The 27,189-nt window shown below is 37.2% G+C and overlaps 1 protein-coding gene across 7 annotated transcripts in view; it reads left to right on the plus strand.

Annotated features, from left to right (window-relative positions):
- LOC139129418 (uncharacterized) overlaps positions 1–27,189 on the plus strand; it is a 304,872-nt gene that overhangs the window by 229,407 nt on the left and 48,276 nt on the right. For 3 of the 7 annotated variants that reach the window (XR_011551564.1, XR_011551563.1, XR_011551565.1), the window contains 2 exons: positions 1,050–1,165; positions 1,702–1,996. The exons of 2 other annotated variants lie outside the window; for them this stretch is intronic. The gene's annotated coding sequence lies outside the window, so the exon portion shown is untranslated. Of the gene's footprint in view, positions 1–1,049; positions 1,166–1,701; positions 1,997–4,723; positions 4,851–12,570; positions 12,713–27,189 lie in introns of those variants that run through there. 2 more of the 7 variants (XM_070695052.1, XM_070695055.1) reach the window with 2 other exon arrangements.

A 27,189-nucleotide genomic window follows, 5' to 3' on the forward strand; every position in this document is an offset into this window, starting at 1 on the left:
TGGCAAACACTACTGGATGTCAAGTTTTAGTAAAACATCAAGACATTTTGCGAAAACTTAACGTGCACATACACTACTTGTAACCACTTATAATTTTATTTGTACCACTGTAAACCAACATTTCTTACATTCCTGTGTACAGTGTCTCAGAACCTTTTAGCTATACATGCCATTGGTTGGCTGAAATTTATTGTTCACATCAAATTATTTCCAAACAGCCAAAATCAGCTATACACAATAACCCTAGCTCCAGATTCTTTACAGTGGAATACATGTAGATCAGTGAATAATGACAATTTTCCAACATCTTCGATGGTTTTAACCCAAACAGGTGTTTTGCAAATGTACATTGATGTATAATGTACTGTCTGTCAAAGTATTTTATAATGGTAAACGTTATTATTAATGCTTTATATATTAAAAGTGTAAATTATCACTTTGCACTGTGTGTCAAAATTTCACGATTATGCAACGCTGAACACCTGTCCTACGGCTTGTACATTTACATGTGTAAGCTTATCTTTAAATTTCTGAACTTAGCTACTGTCACACCTTGCTGGATGTTTGGATTGTTAGGGGAAGTATTGCCCCTAGAACTGTTTCACAAGTATTTTTGAGATCAAGATATTGATTGAAACCACTGTTGAAAGTATTGAAAGCCCATGGCATCCCTCTTTGTGAATAATAACATTGGTGTGATTGTAAAGACAGTCTAGACTTGGTTCCAAACAGCTACCCATGTTTACACGGTGTCAAAGTTTGATTTTCTGTGTTGTCAAGTGTTTACACGTTACTTTAAGGCAGCTCTGCATATTATCACTGTGTAGACGGTTCAGCCTTTCACGTCATTCTGTGAAACCATGACATCAGTTTTATGTTTTTGGTCACCTGTGGGGTGTCTGCAGAAGTGTGTAAGGTCTACAAAGTGTATTCTCTGACAGTCACTTCGTTGAACTTGATGTGCATTGCTTTTGCTGAAGTGATCCGAGACATTTTATGTTCGACTAGCCATCTCAACATTGTGACAATTTTTCACATTCTTTTCATAGAAACTCTGTGCTCCAATGAACGGCCAGTGTGGTGACGTCATCTCTTGGCATTACTTAAAATTAATCGAACTCTCCAGAGATGTCACTGTCAAAGATTCAGATGTGCCATACATGTAGTAAGTCAGCTTTTCATTTCTGTAAATTACATTACCTTCCAGCACAAACGATGAGAAGTCTCAGATATGCAATAAATACTACCATTTATCCATGTTGTGTACATTTCCTCAAAGGGCCAGTAATGATAACCTGCTGATAAATTTTTCACAAATTTTATTTTAAATTTCAACCATAATTTCTTGTTCAACTTCTCAAAGCGTGTTGATATACACAGCAGTCGGCTTGTCAACTCAGTCTGTACATATGTAGACGGCATTGTTATTGTTGATAGTTGAGTTCTGGTCCGCACTAGAATTTAAATGTTAACAATAACATTGCATTTCAAACATATAGATGCCATGTTGACAAGCTAAATAGTGGATCTTTCAACATTAGTTTTTAAAGTAGAATAAAATGATACAAAATAAAAATAATTGAACCGTTGTCAACGTCATAAACAGTAAACAATTTCATCTTTTTTATCTTTACCTTACGTGTTGTAATTGATAATTGAAATTCAATATTCTTATTTTGTTTTATTTTGTTTCTTCCCCAGAACATTTGAAGATGTCATCGGAACTCATCAGCATCAATTGTAATCGCTGGCGTTAAGGGCGTTGCGTCAGTGTATCAATAACGGGAGAGCTACACGAAACACAAGAACAAAGTCCAGTGAAGAAACAATTTCCGACCATATTGATGACAAATATTCTTGATGAACAAATACACTGTGTTAGTATAAAATCTTGCAAAGAAGATGCGTTCTGAACTTTTTGTACAATCAATGATGGAAGTTCATGCATCCATATTTCAACTGTATTATCAAAGTAAAATAAAATCCTACAACACGAGACGCCGCTCTTATATATCATACTGTTACGTGTCCCATTAATATTATTTGCTGTCTTGTGTAGCGCCCTCTTGACATGATTGGTCTGAGCTATCTTTTACGAATGTTTGGGGTCAAAGGTGAAGATAAGCTACATGTTTGACTTTCTTGTTATCCTGTTATATCAATATGTTTTCCATTTTCACGAAAATGACAATGAGGTCAAATACAAACTTTCACGCGACTCAAGCATTTCTACAAAGGATTTCCATGTCACGCAGTTATCTGAAAATAGTTTCGACCATATTCTTTGTAGATAAACGAATATATCCACATATATTCCTGTGATTCTATGGTTGGCTGTTAGCATTAGTTTTAATAAAACATTATTAATTTTATAGTTAGATTCAGAAGATCGGTGTAATTGTTGGGCTTCAATACAAGAAAAAGATTAAATAAAAGTATTTCAAGGTGTCGGGTACTCTGCAATAATTCATATAAAAAGGCCATTTTTCTCAGAATGCGATCGTGAACATCAACATCTATCATATAAGAAGAGTTACTTTCGCAGTTAACAAAAGACTTACTGTACACAGGTTTTACTGACAGGCTATGGCTTTACGTACGACAAATTGAAAACTTATTTAGCAGAGAACTAAAATGACATTTCGCAACAGGTTTCTCTTCATGCCAATACAATTAATGTAATTCTTGCAGGCAAAACGTGATATTATTGAAAACACTGCCCTTATCCTGAAAAAAAACGATTCTTTGCAACAATGATGTGTTACGCCAATCTGATAAATCACTTGTAAAATTACCATCATTTACAATGAAAGGAATTAGCAAAATGGACATTAAATGCCATAAACATCGTAACGGAACTAATAACGCACGTGTACTCCTGTGTTGCATCGTTCACGTTGCATTTCCCTTCATATCTATTCGTATCTACCGTCAAGTAAAGAGTTGGCGATAGCAGCCGTAGCTTGTCGGCCAAAGAGGGCGCGCATCTACGCACTTGGGCGTTCAGAAACTACATGCTGTTGAGGTCAAATGTATTCGTGATGTAACTCCATAGGGCAGTCTCCATTTCCATAAGGAGTAACTTAGCTTTGCGAATGTCCGATGGGGAAGTATAATTATTAAAACTACGAAGTGTTCGGTGCGGATGAAAAACTTGAACTGGCAAATGAATCACCACACAATTCCTAAATGAAGAAAAATGAAGTCATAAAATTCAATGGAAAGAATGAGTCATAGATTTCACAACGAAAATGTCAGGTCTTGGACTGTGTTTTGGAGGAACTGAATGCCGTTTAAATCCCCGCAAAAAATTGAAATGAATTTTTTCTCTCCAAAACTTAACTTGCAAGAAAAATGGAGTGTTAACCAAATGACCTTGCCCTCTCTTGATCTACTTTTTGCCATTGTCCCTATTGTTATAATCCTGGCTGAATACCAGTTTCCGAAACTCGTAAATTTGAGTAAAATGCGCCTCAGAGACATGTATTCTTATCCCAAAATTCTTGCACTTTTTACCAGTATCTGATGTGACACTTATGGGGACTCATTTTAAAGGTCTTGGAGTGAAGAAAATTGTCAGCCTGTTAGTTTTTCGAAAATCATAAGTTTTTTTCCATCCTAGAGTTAAAACATGGATGGTGGCCATCTTGAATTTCAAACATCAGTAAACGTTAGGGTTGAAATTTAGCAGAGTGGTTTGACTGTGTGATGTCTTCTAGGTAACTTGATGCCGTATATTGTGAGTTCAAATCCCATTGAAAATTTACCGAATTTTTATAATTTGTTTCTATGGTACGAAACTCTGAACCGTGACTTCTAAGTTTTATTCTTGATTTGGTAAGTTTGGTTGAAACTTGAGGACTTAAGAAACTTAACTTTCAATATCGAGGCGCGTACTTATTTCTTTTCCTGGCGTACTCTGTTAGTGTAAGAACATAATCTTGGATATATGTCAATGTGATCTATACTTTGATGAACAAATGGAGCTTTCATTTCAACTGACACTTTAAGCTTTTATAGCTTTATGTGTAGACTAGTTCTAAATCAAATGCGACGCTTTCATGTTACCTGCAACTTATTACTTATTGAATTTTTTACAAATATTCACTGCCAATATCACCAAAATAATTGAAATTGAAGTATGCGAATGAAATTTCACGTTGATATCATCTTTCTTGTAACAGGTATTCTTGTCAGATGAATGAGCAACTGTACATTTTCTAATCTAAATGTCACATTAAAAAGCCATAGGAGTAGAAAAGGTATTTTGCAAGATTGAGTTCGGTTTACGTCAATGGATTAACACTGCAAGAAATTTGGCGCTCATAATGTATTCGTTGTAAGTACCATGCAATATCAAGGGTAGCAAGCCATCAGATCTCAAACAAATTCTGAACAAATTTGTTTTACGCGTAAATATTCCATTTTAAGGTAATTTGAACGAAAGCAAAATTTTGACGGGAAAGTAAAAGCTGCGTATAAGTTCTAGGTAAGCATTCATGCAAGTTCCATGGGGAATTGCTCACAGTGTATGTCTAGATAGTATAGGAGGGCTAGTACTATTTAATTGACAATGTGCTCAACACTCCCAACGCCTGTTGATTGCGTCCATCACCGCTTCACTGAAAAGCTGACCATTTGAACTTTGTAACGCATGCGCCGTAAAGCTCTACTGATGATGTCGTTTCGTGTCTGTATAACAGAGACGATAAGAGCTACGTTGAAAAGAGTCGTTGAGAACAGACTAAATGCACGCAGACTCACAAATGCGGCTTGACGTTCATACCTGCCACTAGGATTTAAAACTTCGTCTCTGAGACTGAAACGGCTACTTCAAGACGATAAGGTGAGTGCGCTGATAACAGTAGCCATTAGAGGTGGCACTCGCTAAGGTGACCTAGATTCGGTACTTTCATCACAGTCACCTGTGGTTTATTCCGCTCTGCGTCTATAGTCCCATAGATGTGTGTACATATGCCTGAGAAGAACCAAGTCGGGAAACCAAATGACAGATGACTCCGCTTTTATCAAGGCACCGTATACAGTTATTAGCAAATGGTAGATCAGATTTATTTTTATTTGACTTAAAAATGCCATCTCCAATTGAGGAGAAATTTCAACTTCAAAAATCTGACACAGATCCAGAAGATTTCAATCACTTCCCCATAAGGCGATCAATTACTGACTTTGGTTGTTCTAAGTTGGCACTGCAAAAAGCTTTTGATAATAATTTTTTGATAGGTAAATGACTTTCACGCACACACATTTTCACTATGAAAATCGAATTGGAGCCGCAGCATCCCCCCTCAAACTACAATGCCTTTCTTTTCGCTTTAAAATTATCGGCGGTTCATCGGTGGGGACGCTTCAATGGGCCAAATGTTATGATTGAAACGATACACACAACTGTGAGTATGTTTGGCACGTCGCTGTTCTACCAAATGTCATCGCTGCTGAAAGTTTGCGATTGCCCCCAAGTGCAGGGGTGTGAAAGTTGACCTACCTATCATCCATCAAAACCCTAACACTGTCTGAAAGGTCCCTAAAAGGTTCCCCGTCTACCCCACCCTACGATTTTGACCTTGCATGTTGGTTTGCCCTATATGCTCCACACAAGATAAAGGTATTTATACATGTTTACGAGACATTCAACATTCCTTCGAATTCAAACTGAGCATGACCACGATAACCCAGATAATTACTCAACCTATCACAATAATTCAATCCCTTAACCTTTGACATCCCGACCGACTTAAGTCATACCGAGGCAACAACATTCTCTACCCGATAAAATGTCTATCTGCAGAGGAACAGCTTAAAGACCTTTTACGTAAACGACTTCGCAGTCTGCAATTTTCTTTGGACGCCATCGATGCCAATCGAGCAGATGTTATGATGGTAAAGGTATCAATCACAACAGTGACAACACCAACAATAGCTTATCGTGTAACTTTGCATGACCTTTGTCTTTCCATGAATACGATGATGGCGCCGATACAGCACTATATCCTGAATTCGTCATTCACCAAATAACCTTCTGAAGGTCGTTAACTTGTGTATAACCCTTTGCTTGTTATGTCTTGTCTGTATAACATCCTGCACTTGTTTTGAGGAGATCCATTTCGTTTAGTTTGTAGTCTCCTCTCGCTACTTTAAATATGAATAGGGATCACTGTCACCAGCCAGTACATACCTGATGCTAGATATACAGCATAAACGGTTGGTCGGAAGCGTCCTCTAAAAATTCGAACCATGTTTCTCGTTCAATACACAGCAGTCAGATACTTTGTATTCGGTTGCTGTCATTTGCATCGCACACCTTCCGTTCTACTTACAGATAAATAGCAATCGATTAAAACGACAGATATACTAACTCTCTACATCTGACCTAGATTCAGACTCTTCTCTCCGTACAAGCAGCAGGAGGGATTTCTTTTTGAACATACCTTTATTTTAAGAATTAGTTATGGTTGTTCGAAGAATACCTCGGGCATCTCAACTGCTTGCATTGCACCACAAGCAATCTCTTGTTTCCTGTGTTAAAGAAATGTTGATATTTCAATATTATATTCTTGTTTAAACTTATTGGCGTTTCACATCACAATACAATAACAGTTTTTAATTAATAATAATTAGCTATTGATAATTGTAAGAAAGTAATTATTATCACTTTATATATATATATATATATATATATATATATATATATATATATATATATTATATTATAATTATATTAAGTACTATATTCTTAGATGGGGAGCTATATATTTTCATGTATGAATTTGAGGGCGATCACTATAATTTCCCATGCAAGTTAGAGGAAAGGTCACCATTCTCCAAGAAGCACGTGTTTTGAATCACAACAGTCCTGTCCCAAAATACAATTTAACATAACCACAACTATTGACAGAAGTTTCATCGTATTGTTTTCATCGTTTGATATTAAGAAGTATTATCTTACTGTCTGTTGAAAACTTGTGCTCAGATTTGAGGACGTTCAATGATACAATGACTGAATGTCCTCCATATTTAGCAGTACATTAGAACGAGGAGCATTTATTTACCCATTCGATTTGTCAACCCTGCACGTCGTACGCTGGCATTCTGCCTGTGAAAGAACACTGAGTAATTTTGGTCACATCTCGATACTTCTTCTATCAGTCCGATTGTTAAGTCAGGTGGTATCTGGACACGATCACCGTGAAATTAAATTACCAGCTTGCAGCCGTCCCCAAGCTGGTAAGGCGGACTTTTTCATTTTCAGATAGGAATACTTCATACCGTTTGTGTCTTGCCCTAAGAAACTTAGATGCGTTTTCTTTATGTATATCTTTCTATTGTTACATTTCAATAGGTTTGCCTTACCGCTTTTATAAAGGCACCGTATGCAGCTATTAGCAAATGGTAGATCAGATTGATTTTAATTTGACTTAAAATACCATCTCCAATAAGGGAGAAATTTAAAATTCAAAAATTCACACAGATCCAGAAAAATTCAATCACTTCCCCACAAGACGATCAATTAACTGACTTGGGTTGTTCTAAGTTGGCACTGCAAAACGCTTTTGATAATTATTTTTGATAGGTAAATGACTTTCACGCACACACAATTTTCACTATGAAAATCGAATTGGAGCCGCAGCATCCCCACTCACACTACAATGCGTTTCTTTTTCGTTTTAAAATTATCGGCGGTTCATCGGTGGGGACGCTTCAATGGGCCAAATGTTTATGATTGGAACAATACACACAACTGTGAGTATGCTTGACACGTCGCTGTTCTACCAAATGTCATCGCTGCTGAAAGTTTGCGATTGCCCCCAAGTGCAGGGGTGTGAAAGTTGTCCTATTTATCATCCGCCAGAACCCCTAACACTGTCTGAAAGGTCCCTAAAAGGCTCCTTACCGCCTACCCCCACCCTACGATTTAGACCTTGCATGTTGGTTCGTCGCTTTATGCTTCACACAAGATAAAGGTATTTATACTTGTTTACGAGACATTCAACATTCCTACATTCCTTCGAATTCATACTGAGCATTACCACGGTAACCCAGATAATTACTCAACCTATCACAATAATTCAATACCTTAACTTTTGACATCCCAACCGACGTAAGTCATAACCAGGCAACAACATTCTATACACTATCACTAAAGTGCTTACACAGTTTCAAAATATTCCGCCTCTCTATCCGATAAAATGTCTATCTGCAGAGGAACAGCTTTCAGACTTTTTCATGTAAACGACTTCGCAGTCTGCAATTTTCTGTGGAGGTCATCGATGCGGAGCGAGCAGAGGTTATGAGGGTAAAGCTATCAATCACAATACTCCTGTAAACCAGTAGTGACAACACGGACAATAGCTTATCGTGTAACCTCGAATGACCTGTGTCGTTTAGTGGTGCTGATACAGCACTACACCCCTGAATTTGTCACTCATCAAATAACCTTCTGAAGGTCGTTAACTTGTGTATAACCCTTTGCTTCTTATGCCTTGTCTGTATAACATCCTGCGCTTGTTTTGAGGAGATCCATTTCCGACCTTCTGAAGGTCGTCAACTTGTGTATAACCCTTTGCTTGTTATGTCTTGTCTGTATAACATCCTGCGCTTGTTTTGAGAGATCCATTTCGGTTTAGTTTGTAGTCTCCTCTCGCTACTTTAATATGAATAGGGATCACTGCCACCAGCCAGTACATATCTTATGCTAGATATACAGCGTAAACGGTTGGTCGGAAGCGTCCCTAAAAAATTCGAACCATGTTTCTCGTTCAATACACAGCAGTCAGATACTTTACATTCGGACGCTGTCATCTGCATCTCACACCTTCCGATCTACTTACAGATAAATAGCAATCGCCACAACTAAATAATGACAGATATCCTAAGTCTGTACATCAGACCTTGATTCAGACTCTGCTATCCGTACAAGCAGCAGGAGGGATTTCCTTTTGAACATACCTTTATTTTAAGAATTAGTTATAATTGTTCTATACCTCGTGCATTACAACTGCTTGCATTGCACCACAAGCAATCTCTTGTTTTCTGTGTTAAAGAAAAGTTGACATTGCAATATCATATTCTTGTTAAACTTATTGGCGTTCACATCAAAATGCAATAACAGGTTTTTATCAATAATATTTAACTGTTGATAATTGTAATAAAATAATTATTATCACTTTATATATATGGCTGTAAAGTCTCTGAATACATAGGGCCGACACAATGTATCCTAATGGACTGAATGATTACGAGCCGACTTCAATACACGACTAGTTTCTTATATTTTTATGTCTCCACCCCCTCACAGTACAATAAATTACCCACAATACTCTTTGATTTGTATCCTTGAAGGTTACTTTTCTAAAAACTTTTTCAGTTCTGCATGTAAGCACTAGTGTGCAGCATCAGAATAATTTTTAAATAATATCTAGTAAAAGTACGTTTAGATATTTCAGCGAAAGTTTGAAAATAACCAGTAAACAACCATAAAAGTCACATTCTGCAGGTACTACAAATGCCATACTTTTTAGGCAGCAAGTTATGACGGACTGAAGGGGTCATTCTCTGAGAAAACTTAGCATGCAAATTTCTTTTGTCACTTCCATTGCAAAAAATCAATATCCTTTTGTTTCATAAAACAGGTGCAATGGTCTCCTTACTTTCCATCACATTATTCTGTATGGCTGAGGACACAGTCTCTGGCAAATTTCACAAAAATGCTATCTCCTCTCTCAATTATGCATAATTTTCCAAATTATTTAAAATGAGAATTGAGAAGAATGGTGTGCATAAAAGTACGTTTTCAAAATTTTGATAAATAGTCTGTGAATTTGTCTACACATGGGAGACATAGTAGACTTCACTCAGGTATCTCCGAGGATACAAATCGCAATGAATTATGGGAGATTTACAGTACTGTGGCCCTGTCATCACTGAAGAAAGACAACTCTATCGTCATTGGCCGTGCCGATAAAGGAGGCGCTACAGTCATCTGGAATGCCAGTGATTACGAAGCAGAATGCATTTCACAGCTTTCTGATGCAAAGGTCTATGAAAAGTCACCTGTCGATAAATCAAGTCATGTGTACGACAACCTTACATGTCTGATTGAAAGACTGAATCTACCAGAATGGGATAAGAAAGCTATTCTGCATTGGCCCAATCGTAAAGGCGCCTATTTCTACATATTGGGGAAAATTCACAAGATCAAGAGTCCTGGTAATTTACCCCCGGGTCGCCCTATATGCAGCCAAGTGGGAGCACCTACACGCGCAGCATCTTTATGGCTAGAGTGGAAACTGGCTCCAGTTTGCGAATTATTCTGCAAGGAGTTAGTTAAGGACACTACCCAATGTCTCCGTAATCTCACAAATCTCAACACACAGGCACCGCTTCCTTACACCCACCTGATAGCTCTGGATGTTACATCTTTATATCCTAATATCGACATAGAGGAAGGCATTCTTGCAATCGATGAGGCCCTCCGTAGCTGTACGAATTACAATGACACAGAAATTAATAATATCGTGATACTAGCCCGCTTCGTACTAGAAAACAACTACTTTCAGTTCAACGACAAATATTACAGACAAGTTTCCGGTACAGCCATGGGCACCCCATTTGCAGTCTCTTACGCAAACATCTACATGACTTGGTGGATGAATAAATTTTATTTCACTACACCGAATTGCCCAGCAGTCACTAGATCGTTTAATTGACGACCTGTCGGCACTGTCAACATCATCAGAAGCAGACATAGAAACTTTCATCGCCCGACTCAATACACGCCATCAGAAAATTAAATTCACAGCAGAAGTCAGCAGTTCTTCTGTCCCTTTCTTGGATATAAGAATCTATCTTCTTAACGGCAGGCTAGAAACTGACTTATACACCAAACCAACCGCCTCACACCGCTATCTACCACCTACCAATTGTCACCAATACCATATATTCAAATCAATCGTCTTTTCCGGTGCTCTACGTATACACAGGATATGCAGCAAACCAGAGTGGCGCAATAAGACTTTCAGAATTCACAGAACATCTCAAGAAATGCGGTTATTCGAGTCGCTTAATCAATAACCAGATTTCTCGTACATCAACATTCAATCGCACAGATCTTTTACAATACAAGCAACATAAACCATCAAACCGCATACCCTGGACAACTACATTTGACCCACGCCAACCAGATTTAAGGAAAATCAGTCACGAAAACCAAGTCATTTTAATTCATCACCCCGTATGAAAATGGTCATGCCTCTGCCTGCTGTCATTGCATACCGTAGACCAGCTACCATCGGCGACATCTTACACCAGAATAGACTCAAACACGACCAACTAGACAAAGTGACATGGGGTTGCAAACCTTGCAATAAGCCCAGATATGCATGTTGCCCTGTAATACAAACACGAATTTTTTCATATCTACAACTACAGGCAAAACTTTCTCAATTAAACATGACCTTGATTACAAGTCCAGCAATGTCATCTACTCTTTAACTTGTCGCACATGCAATACCCAATACATCGGTAAAACAACCCGACCCTTCTACAAAAGATTGAATGGTCATCGTTCCGACATTCAAACAAATAGAGCGGACAGATCACCATATGTTGTTCCACATTTTCGACTACCAGGACATACTCTAAAAGATAATGCTCTCTCAGCTATACTTTTATGTCATGTCCCTAACGCGAATTCGTTAAAAGAGCTGGAAAGTCTCTGGATACATAGGGCCGACACAATGTATCCTAATGCACTGAATGATTACGAGCCGACTTCAATACACGCTAGTTTCTTATATTTTCATGTCTCCATCCCTATAGTTAATTTTGGTTTCACCCTCTTGTTCATCTTGCGCATGCGTGCCTATTTTAGTCACTGGCTTGATAAAGATATGCAAGTCATATCGAAACGTTGCCAATCAGCCTAAAATTTTACTTTGGGATTGGAGGTGAGATCGACTTGGAACAAAACACCAGTTCAGCAAGTCACTAGAGTTATTATATATATATATATATATATATATATATATATATATATATATATATATATATATATATATATATATATATATATATTATATATATATATATATATATATATATATATATATATATAATATATATATATATATATATATATATAATGTATATAGTATATATTATATATATAATTAAATAATTATATAATTATATATATATTTATATATATACTATTTTCTTAGACGTGGAGGTATATACTTTTCATGCATTAATTTGCTGGACATCACTATAATTTCCCATGCAAGTTAGAGGAAAGGTCACCATTATCCAAGGACCACGTGTTTTGAATCACAACAGGCCTGGCCCAATTACAATTACAGATAACCCCAACTTTTGAAAGAAGCCTCACCGTATTGTTTTCATCCTTTGAGAAGTATTATCTTACTGTCTGTTGAAAACTTTTGCTCAGCTTTGAGGACGTTGAATGATACAATGACTTAACGTCCTCCATATTAGCACTACATTAGAACGAGGAGCATTTATTTATCAATTCGATTTGTCACCCCTGCACGTCGTACGCTGGCATTCTGCCAGTGAAAGAACACCGAGTAATTTTGGTCAGATCTCGATACTTCTTCTATCAGTCCGACTGTTAAGTCAGTATCTGGACACGATCACGGTGAAATTAAATTGCCAGCTTGCAGCCGTCCCCAAGCAGGTAAGGCGGACTTTTTCATGTTAGCTGCGAATACTTCATACCGTTTGTATATCATATATGGACGACTGAAAGACTATTTCGTAAATAAGGAAGTGAAACCTACCCAATTTCTGGCCTTTAGTAGATAACGTAAATTCAAAATTGTCAGTGATACAGTGAGAAGAGATCTTGTTTTGCCTAAATTTCTTCGTTTAGAACTTTTATTCTCGGACTTATTCAGTCAAGTGTAGTATTATTTTCATCTATTCATCAAATTCTTGCGGTTGACCTCTCGTTAAGCAGTAGAAATATAAGCACCCACAGAGAATTAGACAAGGGCAAATGCTGGTGAAAACCCTCTCCGTTGGAATGACTACACTGTTCTGTCCTGTTTTGTTTTGGTAAACATCTTATAGTTAGAATACTCTCAATCGTTTCTGATAGCACTGGAATGTGGTCTGTCCGACTGTGATACACAGACTTGCAAAATGTCTTCCAAAATAATTCGTATACACAAAATGGCTGTAAGCATTCAGTATTATATGTTGAAGGTGGTGTCTGCATTATGTTTGAACATTTACCGCTAAAATCAACACCACACTGCGTAAATCTTGGCAGATTGTAGTAGTAAAAATATGTTGAGCCTAGTACTATGCCTGTCAAATTAGACAGTTCCAGGCACAATGAATGACTGACTTCTGTTCAATATCACCTTTCACCTCATCTGACACTCGGACTAGTCGCTAGGTAAGGCAAACATATTGAAATGTAACAATAGAAAGATACACAGAGTCAAAACGAATCTAAGATTCTTAGGGCCAGACACAAGGAGTACAGTCTTGCTGGATCCTCAGAACTTTGGTTTGATATTGTTCGTCAGTGATTTTGTTCTGTATCTGGTTTCATGATCTCGTGTCACATTTCAATCCACCCATGTACTTTCAATGGTAGAGGCGCATCTAAGGGATGGACCATTAGACCTTGGGAGGGGGTTGGTCACAATGAAATTGTGAATTTTTTTTTAGTATTGTAAATTTCTAAGTTTTTTTTTCCAATTGAGGTTTGCTGTGCATTGTTTTTTTCAGAGTAAATTTTCAGATTTATAATTTTTTTTTAGTTCGTCACTGTCTGTTGATAAAGAGGGCAAAGATGTGGTGCGAAGCACCACAAGCGGCCGCGCAAGTGGTCACGGGGGAGGTCAGGAGGGGGGTGGCCCCCTTCGTGCTGTTGGAGCTTTTGAAAAATAGAGATTAAAATGGTGTTATTTGGTGGCACTTGGGGAGTATTTTTGCGGGGGGAGGTCAGGAGGGGGTGTCCCCCCTCCTGCCGTTGGAGCTTTTGAAAAAAAGAGATTAAAATGGTGTTATTTGGTGGCACTTGGGGAGTATTTTTGTGGGGGGGGGGAGTCAGGAGGGGTATGCCCCCCTTCTGCCGTTGGAGCTTTTGAAAAAAAGAGATTAAAATGGTGTTATTTGGTGGCACTTGGGGAGCATTTTTTCAGATTACACATCTTCCTCTGAAACATGGTCTTCTTGCTCCTCAGTAGCTTCCTATTGTCTTGAAAATTGACGATTTTGGCTTCCTGGCTTCCCTTTCTACTGCATGGTGAAATGCCTACACTCACACCACCAAACATCATGCATATCTCATGATTTACAATTGATTTTGACAAGCTGAGAAGCTGTTTGCAAAATATAGTGAAATTTACATATTTGTGTTTTTAGAGCAATTGTTTCCCTTTTGATCAAAACATCTATTTCTCTGTAGCAGCATGTCCAAATGATTGGATGTGTATAGATTTGGTGAAATTTCAATATTTGTCTTTTTAGGGCAATTTATGCCATATGCCATTTATGGTCAAAAAATCTGAATTCTCTGAAAGGGCTTGTCCAATTTCTTTGAAATTTGCTACATAAGTCCCTTAAGATTTGTTTAAATCATGCTCTTTTTTGTGGTGGAAAAATTCTTCAGATAATTGTCATTCAGCATTTGCTACACACAAACGATTATTCATGCAGATTTATTCAGTATTTGCTATCGAGAAACTTTCAAAGTTCAACCCTTTTGTGTGATTTTGTGTTGGGATTTGTTGGATAGATGGCATTCTACGAAGTGTATTGTGAATGTTAAAAAATGTGTTGCTGTTGTTTTTTGAGGCTGTTTTTTTGAGAAAAAAAAATTGAAAATGCCTTTTTAAAAGCAAAATAATACATAATGATTTGATATGTTGTTTTATCATTATTGACGTGTTTCTACTTGTTCACCAATTCTTGCATTCATCATTGCAATAAAATGCTGTGAAAAAATTAACCTGATGTGGCCTGCGTCTGCTTACCTTGATCATAAAAAGGCAAATACAACTTTCTGTCTTGACAACCATACCATAGTTTCAATGTTTTACCTAGTGTACCTGCTTGGTTTGTACGCAGGAAACAAGTAGAAAACAGGCTCTATAATTTATAATTTTAAAGTGATCAGAATACAAAAGTCCTGAAAAGATAAGATAATCACAACTTCCAGTTAAGGGATACAGTCACTCTAAATGTATTAATTAAAATTAAAAATGAGCCTGGAGTATGTACTAACAAATACAGAAAGTTGCTTCCTGTCGGTAAAATCTAAAAAAATTCCAGATTTTAAAGACTTTTGCAGATTTTTTTACGCATTAGTCTTCTTATTTATTTTTTTTTTAATTTGCAAACTAGTTTGAAGACTTTTTTCCTAGCTTTCTGCTCTGAATTTTTTTTTTTCTGTTTTTGACCACCCCCTCCAAGATCTTATGGTCCGTCACTAAGGGATCAGCGGATGGTATGTCATTTTCAGACCCGTTCAGATTGACCACTTTGCGTCGGTGTAGGGCCGGACCTGGGCCGGGGCCGACGTAAAAAACCAATGTGGACACGCTGCGTCGGCCTTGGGCCGACACAGTTTGGTCCCGGTGAGAAGGGGGGGGGGGGGTTCAGGGCCGACGCAGGGCCGACGCAAAATTTGGTCCGACGCAAATCGCCTGTGTGGACACGTTGCGTCGGCCCTGGTCCCAGTTGACCAGGCCTCCGCCATGGATCGAAGTTGAACTAGTCACCCTATTCGCACAAAACAAACGACGTTTGAAACTAAAGTTTACACCTATCGAAAGTTTTCAATCCAGTCTTTACACTTTAACCCCTTGACTACCTATGGCGCCGGATATATCCGGCGCCATATTGAATTACTATATACCTTGAGTGCCGGAAATATCCGGCACAGTTAAATAGGCGTATTTGCTTCGTTTTTGTCGCTAAAAATCCCGTAATTTCGGCGTCCGCACGCAGCGCGACTAAGACTGATGTATTTCGATCTGGCCTGAATGTGATTGCGCCCCCGTACGTCCGAGTATGGCCAAAATCCGGAAGCAAATGTCGTGACCCATGACCTCGACCCTGAAAGGTCAGGCTGATTACAGAAGCGTCGCGCTGATTGTTTACAGTTTTCAGAAGTACGGACGATCGCGAAGATGTTTATGGTTTGTTTTTTTTAATGAAATGAAATGTTTATTTATTGAAAACAAATGATTTATATGTAAATATGTTCTATTAACAGCAATATTCGTGAATGAAACTAGAGGAAATACAATTTTTTACTATAAGCCAGTGAAATTTTATAGCAGCCATATTATCAATATGACTGGTCACATGACTGGTCATGTGTTTGGTCATGTGATATGTTGTTCCCTAAAATGTATTTTTAAATATTGTGAATTATTTTTGATAAATCATAACCATTTTAGATGCATGTTTCTGAAAGGAAGACATAAAGCAGGTGTTTACAAATATAAAATGTGTTGATTTTCAAATAAAAAATCATGTCAGATGCTGATGTTTGTGGTTCATTTACTCTGCCTTTTGTGAGAAAAATCTCAAATAGGTACATGATAACATCTATAAATAAAGTAAAGGGTAGTTATTATTACATATATGTAAAGACAATGCCATGAAAATTGCAACTGTATTCAAATTTGCGTCATTTTATGGATTCAAAACACGTCCTGATGCTTCAAATATTCATATTCTTTGCCAACTCTGGTCACATGATGTGTCATGTGATCAGTCACGTGACCTGGAAATACAAAACTTATGTATGAAAAAGTGGGAAATTTCATGCTGATTCAGAAAATATATGGTTTATTGGTACTTACATAATTTTTACTCTAAGCAGTGTTCATGCAATGACCACACCTAAGATTTTATCAATATTTCCATAAGGGCCCTGGTATATAGGAATACATTGGCCTTGGTAGTCAAGGGTTAATATCATCGCATGTACGCAGAACTTCCCACCAACCTTTGTTCCGCAAACGAGACCATGTCATTCGATTCCACAGTGCACGTAATAGACTAGAGAGGCATGTCAAAAATGCCGCGCACTGGTTATTTCTCCACCACAGTCTGCGTCAAAAATAGTGACCCTGCAAAAGTTCATGCACAAAATTAGTGACCCTCCCCCTTATCCGTGCATGAAAATAAATGACCCTCCCCTGTTACTTAATCCCCCAACAAACCCGCAATGTGTTCAGGACCCCCACCCCCTTCTGACTTGCTATACTTTTGAAATCCCCCACCCAAAAGGAAGGCAAAATGTGGCTGATATAACGCTTTGTCCAAAAAATTTCAAATCATATGTGTGTGATAATTCATGTAAATGTACTTTGCTTGAAGTGGCAGGTAAAAAGTGCATGCGTGTACAAACAATGTAATTTTTAGATTTCATCGATTCACTATACATGGGAGTCTATGACAAAACTGTAAAAAAATTCTTTCAGAATTAATAATATGCACTTTTTCTGCATATATGGACCCTGAATAATTGACATAATTGTACTTGATTAGAAGACGGTGGTAACATGTGCATCTGTGTACAAGAACTTTGTTTTTGGAATTTCGCATAAAAAGTTCATCCATCATACATTGTAGTCTATGACAAAACTATGAATAATTTTTTTCCAATACAAAACTAAGTAAATCTGTGCATTTATGTACACCTAATTATTAGTATTAATGTTAATGATTAGACTAGAGTGGTTTCAAGTCTATGGTTGTGCAAGAAATTTGATTTTGGAATTTCACTGAAATGTCGATTCACTATGCATAGCAGTCTATGACAAAACTATGAATATTTTTTTCCAATACAACCTAAGTAAATCTGTGCATGTATGTACACCTAATTATTAGTATTAATGTTCATGATTAGTCCAGAATGGTTTTAAGTCCATGGTTGTGCAAGAAAATTGATTTTGGAATTTCACTGAAATGTCGATTCACTATGCATAGCAGTCTATGATGAAACTATGAATATTTTTTTCCAATATAAAACTAAGTAAATCTATTCATTTATGTACACCTTATTATTAGTATTAATGTTCATGATTAGACCAGGGTGGTTTCAAGTCCATGTTTGTGCAAGAAATTTGATTTTGGAATTTCACTGAAATGTCGATTCACTATGCATAGCAGTCTATGACAAAACTGTGAATATTTTTTTTCCAATACAAAACTAAGTAAATCTGTGCATTTATGTACACCTAATTATTAGTATTTATGTTCATGATTAGACCAGAGTGGTTTCAAGTCCATGGTTGTGCAAGAAATTTGATTTTGGAATTTCACTGAAATGTCGATTCACTATGCATAGCAGTCTATGACAAAACTATGAATATTTTTTTTCCAATACAAAACTTAATAAATCTGTGCATTTATGTACACCTAATTATTAGTATTAATGTTAATGATTAGACCAGAGTGATTTCAAGTCCATGGTTGTGCAAGAAATTTGATTTTGGAATTTCACTGAAATGTCGATTCACTATGCCTAGCAGTCTATGACAAAACTATGAATATTTTTTTTCCAATACAAAACTAAGTAAATCTGTGCATTTATGTACACTTAATTATTAGTATTAATGTTAATGATTAGACTAGAGTGGTTTCAAGTCCATGGTTGTGCAAGAAATTTGATTTTGGAATTTCATCGAAATGTTGATTCACTATACATTGTAGGCTATGAGGACACTACAAATAACTCATAGGTTATCTGATCCTAAATTGTTATTCAAAAGTTGTTCGACCTGAAGCATCCAGTTGTTATTGATGACATTTTGCACTATTCTGAATAGTTTGTATTCTGTCAATGTCCTCAAAAAATAAAAAATGTACATACGGCGACATGAACATTTGACACCGACCTATACCTAATGTATTGCCAATGGGAGAATGATATCAAATAAGTGATCTCCCAAATTGTTATTGAAAGAGTCATAATAGGGGACAGTTATACACAATAGAGGAGCTGGATAAGTAGAAATCATGACAACTTAAATCAATGTGGCTGCTTGGATCATCAATACATTGTTTATTATACCCTTAAACTTGCGCCCGAAGGGCGCGCCGAAAATGGAAATGGCAGAAAATGAAAGTGCCAGGAGGTATTTTTTCTTTTTTCAGTATTCTATATTCTTCAATACGTGCACATGCAATTTCAGCTTTGATGCATAAAAAAGGTGACCCTCCCCCATAGGCATACACAAAATTTTATGACCCTTCAAAAATGCTAGCGCGAAAATGGCGACCCACCCCCAAAAAACACCGGCCCACCCCCCCTGTAATTTGTGTCCAGTCCCTTACTCAAATATGCCATTTTCAACTTTGACAGGTCAGAGGTCACAAACGAAGGTAAAGTTACGTCGGACCTAATTCTGGTACCGGTAAGTGCGGACGCGGACGAAATTTAATCCCAAAAGGACAATTACTTTGCGTCGGCCCAAATTTTAGTTGGGTTGCCAATGTGAACTAAGTAAATAAGTATATATTCAGCTTGTATATTCAGCTTGTTAATACTTCTTGTACACATTTCCACATTGCTATTGGTGACTGAATTCATGTGAACAAGAACGATGCGCAATACATGTATTACAGGCAGTGTCTACAAATTAACGCAGGAAACAAAATGGTTATGTAGTATAGGGACTGAGCTGCCATGTCATCTTCCGGCTTCGATTTTACTGTGAAAATAAGCAAGTTCATCAATTTTGTAACCGATCATTCCCTATAAAGTATTAAGTATGAATTTGAGAATAATAGAGAACGATCGACGGTCACACGATAGATGAACTTGCTAATTTTCATAGTAAAATCGAACGCGGAAGATGATATCTCAGCTTAGTCCCTATGCGAAATAGCCATTTGGTTTCCTGACTTGGTTATTCTCTGGCATATGTACACACGTCAACGGGGCGCATAGACGCAGGGCGGAATAGACCACAGACGACTGCGCTTTTAAAAAGGCACCGTATGCAGTTATTAACAAATGCTAGATCAGATTCATTTTTATATGACTTAAAATAACATCTCCCATTGAGGAGAAATTTAAACTTCAAAAATCTGACACAGATTAAGAAGACTTCAATCACTTCCCCACAAGGGAATCAATTACTGACCTAGGTTGTTCTAAGTTGGCACTGCAAAACGCTTTTGAACATAATTTTTTGATAGGTAAAGGAGTATCACGCGCACACATTTTCACTATGACAATCGCATTGGAGCCGCAGCATCCCCACTCAAACTACAATGACTTTTTTTTTTCGCTTTAAATTTATCCGCGGTTCCTCAGTGGGGACGCTTTAATGGGCCGACTGTTTGTGATTGGGACAAAACACACAACTGTGAGTATGTTTGGCACGTCGCTGTTCTACCAAAGGTCATCGCTGCTGAAAGTTTGCGATTGCCCCCAAGTGCAGGGGTGTGAAAGTTGTCCTATTTATCACCCGACAGATCCCCTAACACTGTCTGAAAGGTCTCTAAAAGGCTCCTTACCGCCTACCCCGACCCTACGATTTTGACCTGGCATGTTTGTTCGTCCCTATATGCTTCATATAAGATAAAGGTATTTTCACTTGTTAACGAGACATTCAACATTCCTTCGAATTCAAATTGAGCATGACCACGGTAACCCAGGTAATTACTTAACCTTTCACAATAATTCAATACCTTAACCTTTGACATCCCAACCGAGTTAAGTCATAACCAGGCAACAACATTCTATACACTATCACTAAAGTGCTTACACAGTTTCAAAATATTCCGCCACTCTACCCGATAAAATGACTTTCTGCAGAGGTACTACTTAAAGACCTTTTCACGTACACGACTTTGCAGTCTGCAATTTTCTGTGGAGGTCATCGAAGTGGAGCGAGTGAGCAGGTTATGATGGTAAAGCTATCAATCACAATAGTGACAACACGAACGATAGCTGTGTCGTTTAGTCAATACAATGATGGCGCCGATACAGCACTACACCCCTGAATTCGTCACTCACCAAATAACTTTCTGAAGCTCGTTAACTTGTTTATAACCCTTTGCTAGTTATGCCTTGTCTGTATAACATCCTGGGCTTGTTTTGAGTTGAACCATTTCGGTTTCGTTTGTTGTCTGCTATCGCTATTTTGAATATGAATAGCGATTACTACAAGCCATTATATACCAAGTGCACATGCTAGGCTTCGCGGTATAAAAGGTTGACTGGAAGTGTCCTCTATAAATTGTGAACCATGTTTTCTGTTTAATTCACATCAGCGTCTCACACTTTCCGTTGGAGTTACAGAGAAATAGTAATTGCTAAAACCTCAAAATGACAGATATACTAACGCTGTATATCAGACCAAGGTTCAGACTCTGCTGTCACAACAAGCAACAGCAGGAGTAACATCTCTCTGAATCTGCATTAATTTTAAGGATATTAGTTATGGTTGTTGGGAGTTTACCTCATGCATTACCAGTGCTTGCATTGAACAACAAACACTCCATTGTTTCTGTGTTACAGAAACGTCGTACAGATATTGTAGTATCATAGTCTGGTTTAAGATTATTGGTGTTTCACCTCACCATATAATTGTAGGTTTCAATTAATGATATGAAACTGTTAGTAAATGTAAGAAAGTAATACTTATCACTTGTATATATGTACTAACCTTTTTAGACGGGGACGGTTATAGTTTTTGGTGCATGAATTTCAGGAAGGTCGCTATTTCTCATGCAAAAGTTTGGGAGAGGGTCACATTAATATTCTTTTAATGCGCACGAAGTGTTTTGAATCGCACCAGTCCTGGGCACAAACACAATTCAAGATTACTCCAATTAACTTCTGCAAAAAGCCTGACCATATTATTTTCATTTTTTTAATTAAGAGTATTATCTCGTTGTCGTTTTGAAACTTGTGCTCAGATTTTAGGTCGATTAATGCTACAATGACTGGACGTCCTACACATTTAGCAGTGCATTAGAACGAGGAGGCGTAAAGGTCATTTGCCCACAGGATTGCTCCGCCCTCCCCGTCGTACGCTGGCATTCCACCAGTAAAAGTACACAAACAAATTTTGGTCCCAATTCACACTCCTTCAATCAGTCCGATTCTTAAGTCCGGTTAACGAGACTGAAACAACAGTATCTGGACACCAACGCAGTGAAATTAAATCACCAACTTGCAACAGTCCCCAAGCAGGTAAGGCGGAATTGTTTTCGCTCAGCTATGGGTAGGCCTACTTCTTTCAGTTTGTGTGTCATATCCAGGGACTACTGAAAGACTTTTCATGAATGGGGATGTGAAACTTACCTCATTCTTATACACAGTACATTGCGTAAAATTAAGAATGTAAGCGATAAACGTTTACTTTATTCTGCATTTGCATATGCATCTTTTCATTGGGACGTTTTATTCTCGGACTGATTGAGTCAAATTTGTATTTTATCACATTCCTTGCGGTGGACCTCTTGTTGAAAAATGGAAATGTAAGCATCCGCAGGGAATTAGACAAGTGGAAATATTAAACGAAAACCTGTCCGTTAGAACGACTACACTCCTGTCTTATTTTGTCTTGACCAATATCTTAAAGTAAGAATGCTCCAAACAATCATTTCTGATAAGAGAACTTAGAAGTGTTCTGTCATTGTAACACACAGACTTTTAAACTGTACTGTCTTGCAAAGTAATGCCCCTAATATGCGTTCAGTATTCTAAGTTGACGGTGGCGTCTGCATTATGTTTGAAAGGTTACCGCTAAAACCAAACAGGACACTGCGTAAATCTTGGTAGATTGTAGCAGTGAAACAATGTTGAGTCTTGTACTATATATGCCTGTCAAATTCGACAATTCCGGACACAATGAATGACTTTTGTTCGATATCGTGTGACCTTTCACCTCATCTGACTGATTGTTAGGTTAGCCTACTGTTAGAATATATTGACGTCATCTGCAAATTAACATTGACGTGATATATATACATATATATATATATATATATATATATATATATATATATATATATGTTATATATATATATATATATATGAAACCATCAGTATGAACGGTCAACGAGTCGACGTAAACTAGTAATTGTGAATGATTTTTGCATTGTTAACAGACAAGTAAAGTACACGATAAACGAAACATACGGAAATGTAACAATAGAAAAAAACATACTATAAAGAAAGCGCATTTTAATTTCTTAGGGCCAAACACAAAAAAATTGCTTGATCCCAAGAACTTAAATTTGATGTTATTCTTTAATGGTTTTGTTCTGTATCTGTTTTCTTGGTCTTCTGTCACATTTTAATCCAACATGTGCTTTCGAGTGTAGAGTGGCACCTGGGGGATCAGCGGATGGCGTGATAAGTATTCAGCGTGTTAACACTACTTGTACATATTTCCATATTTGTGATTGATTTCATCAATAAACAATAACGATGCACGTTACATGCATTATAGGCAGTGCCCACAAATTAAGTGAATGCTCGCTGCTCAGTGAAGCAGAGGGCATGGAAATGTTAAAAACATACAGACCAAAAGTGCTGAAACAGTATAGGTATACAGCCATGGTTGCTTATTCTCAAAGGTTGGGCAAGATATTTGAGTCCATCTGTAGGCGTCCATATCGGTGTCCTCACACAGTTTACTTGTACATAGTAATTGACAAGGAGACGGTCTTATACTCTGGAAATATAAACAAATGTTGCACTGCACTTGGTCATATCCTCCAGACCCATGCCAGTTTGGGCCTTGACAGAATTAGGGCGAGAGGCTGGTGCAATAGGGGTTCGGTCACTATTCTATGCATGTCATTTGTGGGACGCCCACTAGTTTTCGTACATCGATTCTTGTATGAGATATGACCCAAATGTTCAAAAGTATGTCTTTTACCGATTTCAAAAATCAGAAATATCTCCAGTCTTTTTGTTAACATGATACTATCGATAGTCCAATTTATCAATGTCTGTCAGTCACCATCATTACCAAAATCAATTGTTTTGTGCACAATTCTCATAGACAAACCGTTTCAATTCCACTTTCTCATGCCTGCATTAATTAATGTTCTGATGACACCTTTCTTTGAGTGTCTTTCTTTATGACGACATGAATCAAAACGAAGTGATGTTGGCGAATAAATTATTTTATGTTGACAATGTAGCGATTTAAACCGATACCATAAAAGGATATCTTTACAAGTATTTCCGTTCATCTGTAATATGATTTAAAACAGTATAAGAAACATTTGTGGACCAAGTGTTTTGGAATATAAGAAATCTGATATATTTTACTGTTGTCTATGATCAATAAGTCTCTTCTTCAATCATCTTCCAATTATATCACAGACACAAAGCAATTTTGTTTTTGTTTACAGTAAAATAATAACATCCTACGTATGACTCCCTGCAAACCTATAACTTTTTGTCACAATTGTTGGCACTTGGTCGGTACATGTCTAAATCTTCACCCAATATGTCACCAAAATAAGACATTTCAATGGCTAAATTTTCAAATGATTCTTCAACAGGAGGGACACCAACTTTAGACCTTCCCAAATAACCACTTCATAGCTGTATCGCACTAAGTTTGGAACAAAATGACCCTTTTGTCTCTGTTGTAGAAAAAAGTTAATATGCACTTTCGTATTCAAAACCAGCACATCTCCAAATTAACCCAAAATGCTAACAAATGATATCATCAAAGTTGCTTATTTTCAAAGGTTGTACATCAAGACAGGTATGCCTCCTCCTGACTTCCCCAAAACGTACATTGCATGATCCTGACCTCTTTAAATATAATTATATCCATAAATGTAGTAGCAACCGCAATTGTAAACAATTATGACAATAAAAGTGAATATCGTCTGTAAATGTGATAAAAGATGAACCGTATTTGCAACGAAAACCCAGCCATTACTGTAAAACAAAGTTACCTATTATGTAATGCCAAAACAGTTTATAAATGTAATACTGATAAATCATATCTGTAATAAATATATATTTATTAGAGATATGATTTCTCTTTATTAGATTTATAAACAGTTGTAATTATGTACGTTGTTTCTGTTTATATCCATTGATCAATATTACAAAAAACATACGTTCATAACTTTGCTACTGTAAAGTTTTCCAATTCCATATGACATTGATTAGAAAACAGTATATGCATACAGGGTAGATGTATATTTGAAGATTTTCTAGTTAAGAACGAGACGAAAATAGCGTTAGTTTGTCCTAATAGAGGACCTTAAGCTTATGGCGGGCACCTAGTAATTCGCTATTGACTTGCTCTTTGTATTGACGGTGGCATGCGATCAGTCCTGTATTTCTTTTATTTTTTGATTCGCTTTGACATGCTTGTATTTGCAACTTTTCCTGAACGAGAGGGGCAAAAATCGTTATATTTTGGTACTAAGTTATGGTAATTATGGCAAAGTCTCTGTTTTTAAGCCAAACAGGGTGTCGAGTGTCTGGTTGTGCGACGACACTATTGACGTAGTCAGGGCTTTTGTTTGCTGCCACAAGAAGGCCTTTGTTCAATAGCTCAAAAGTTGTTTACGATGCTGGGTACAGGCACGCCCCTTTTTGGAGAGTTGTTTTTGGAGGGACAGTGGTACAGGCTTTTGTAGGCCTTGTAGTGCCTGGTTAAGGATTTCAAGTGTCAGGCATGCACGACTGCTGTAAATAGGTCAGTTGTACAAGGCTTTTGTCCACGTTGTTGCGTTACTAAGATCTCGTGTAGTTGTAGCCGACATCAAAAATTTCAATACCAAAATCTCGAAAAGAATTACACAGAGCCAGTCTAAATATATATTAATTATACCACTCATATATACCACAAATATACCACAAATCAAACAAAATTGCCACTGCTTATCGGAATAGAAAATTACATGCCAGCTACCACGACCAAAGACCGAAACAATCACAAATCGAGTGGTTGTTATTTGCAAAAGCTTAGCCGGGACTCGATGAGGTGGCAAATAAGATGGCGAGATCGAGTAAGGCAACCCTGGAGGGGTACCCCATACTGGATACTTGGGTCAAGTCAGTGATTTGTTAAAGTGTGAGAATTATGGACGTGATGTTTTATGTTCTGCTTTCATTTAAAACGTGTGAGTGGTGTGATATCTTCAATTCAAATGAAGTTCGATAACACTGTGGAACGTATAGCTATAGTCTGCAGCCAACACGCTTTTACACAACCAATTAATACAAAGCAGTCAGATGGTTCATATATATATATATATATATATATATATATATATATATATATATATATATATATATATATATATATACATCGCTGCGAGCTCAAAATGACAGATATACTAACACTGTTATAAGAACATGCAGTGTTCCCCCTTATCCCTTACCGCCGTTTCTCATGAGTGCTGTATGCGATTTATTGCATTCTCATGACAATGTCTGTTCTGTATTTTCGTACTCGATTGTCAATGCTGAGTGCTAGGAAATGCCGTCCACAAAGTAACATGAAGCTTCACAGAAAATTTTACCTCCTCTAACAGACAACAATAATTTCTAAATAACCAAAGGCGTGTGAAAACCCTCTTGCTATTTATGTCAAAAGAGAGTATCTGTGACTTACTGACCCAAATCTGTGTCACGGTACATGTTACATTATAAACAAGTGGTAATGTCAATTACTGTGCAGACTTCAAGAAGAAATATTTGTGCATGTATAAGTGCATTGAAATATAGTATCTTTCGTACAATCATTGCGAAGAAGGGGGGCAATGATTGTTTTAAAAAAAAGCGTGATCCATGATATATTAAGGGTATGACATGCGATAACAGCCAATTATTAAACAGAATTGGACCAAAATAGACACTTGCACATTTAAACCAGATATGAACTGAAAATGCTCACGTGTTTCATTATATATTGCATTATATGTAAATTTGAACCTTTGCCACATGTTTGCAACTTCATTGAAAGTAATATAATCAGTATAATGAACAATATTCACCGCCGATTAATTCTAAAAGTTTATGAAGTATACAAATATGTAATTAGCTGAAATAAAAATATTAAAGTTCTTTGACTTCTGTCGTTGTATCACCACTTTATATAGCAAGTGTAATTACCTTTGGCCAAGTCCTTCAAGCCATATATGCGGAACTGTGAAAGCTCATTAGATATGCAA

The sequence above is a fragment of the Ptychodera flava genome, chromosome 3 (genome assembly GCF_041260155.1).
Source record: "Ptychodera flava strain L36383 chromosome 3, AS_Pfla_20210202, whole genome shotgun sequence".
In the NCBI taxonomy this organism is placed as follows: Eukaryota; Metazoa; Hemichordata; class Enteropneusta; family Ptychoderidae; genus Ptychodera; species Ptychodera flava.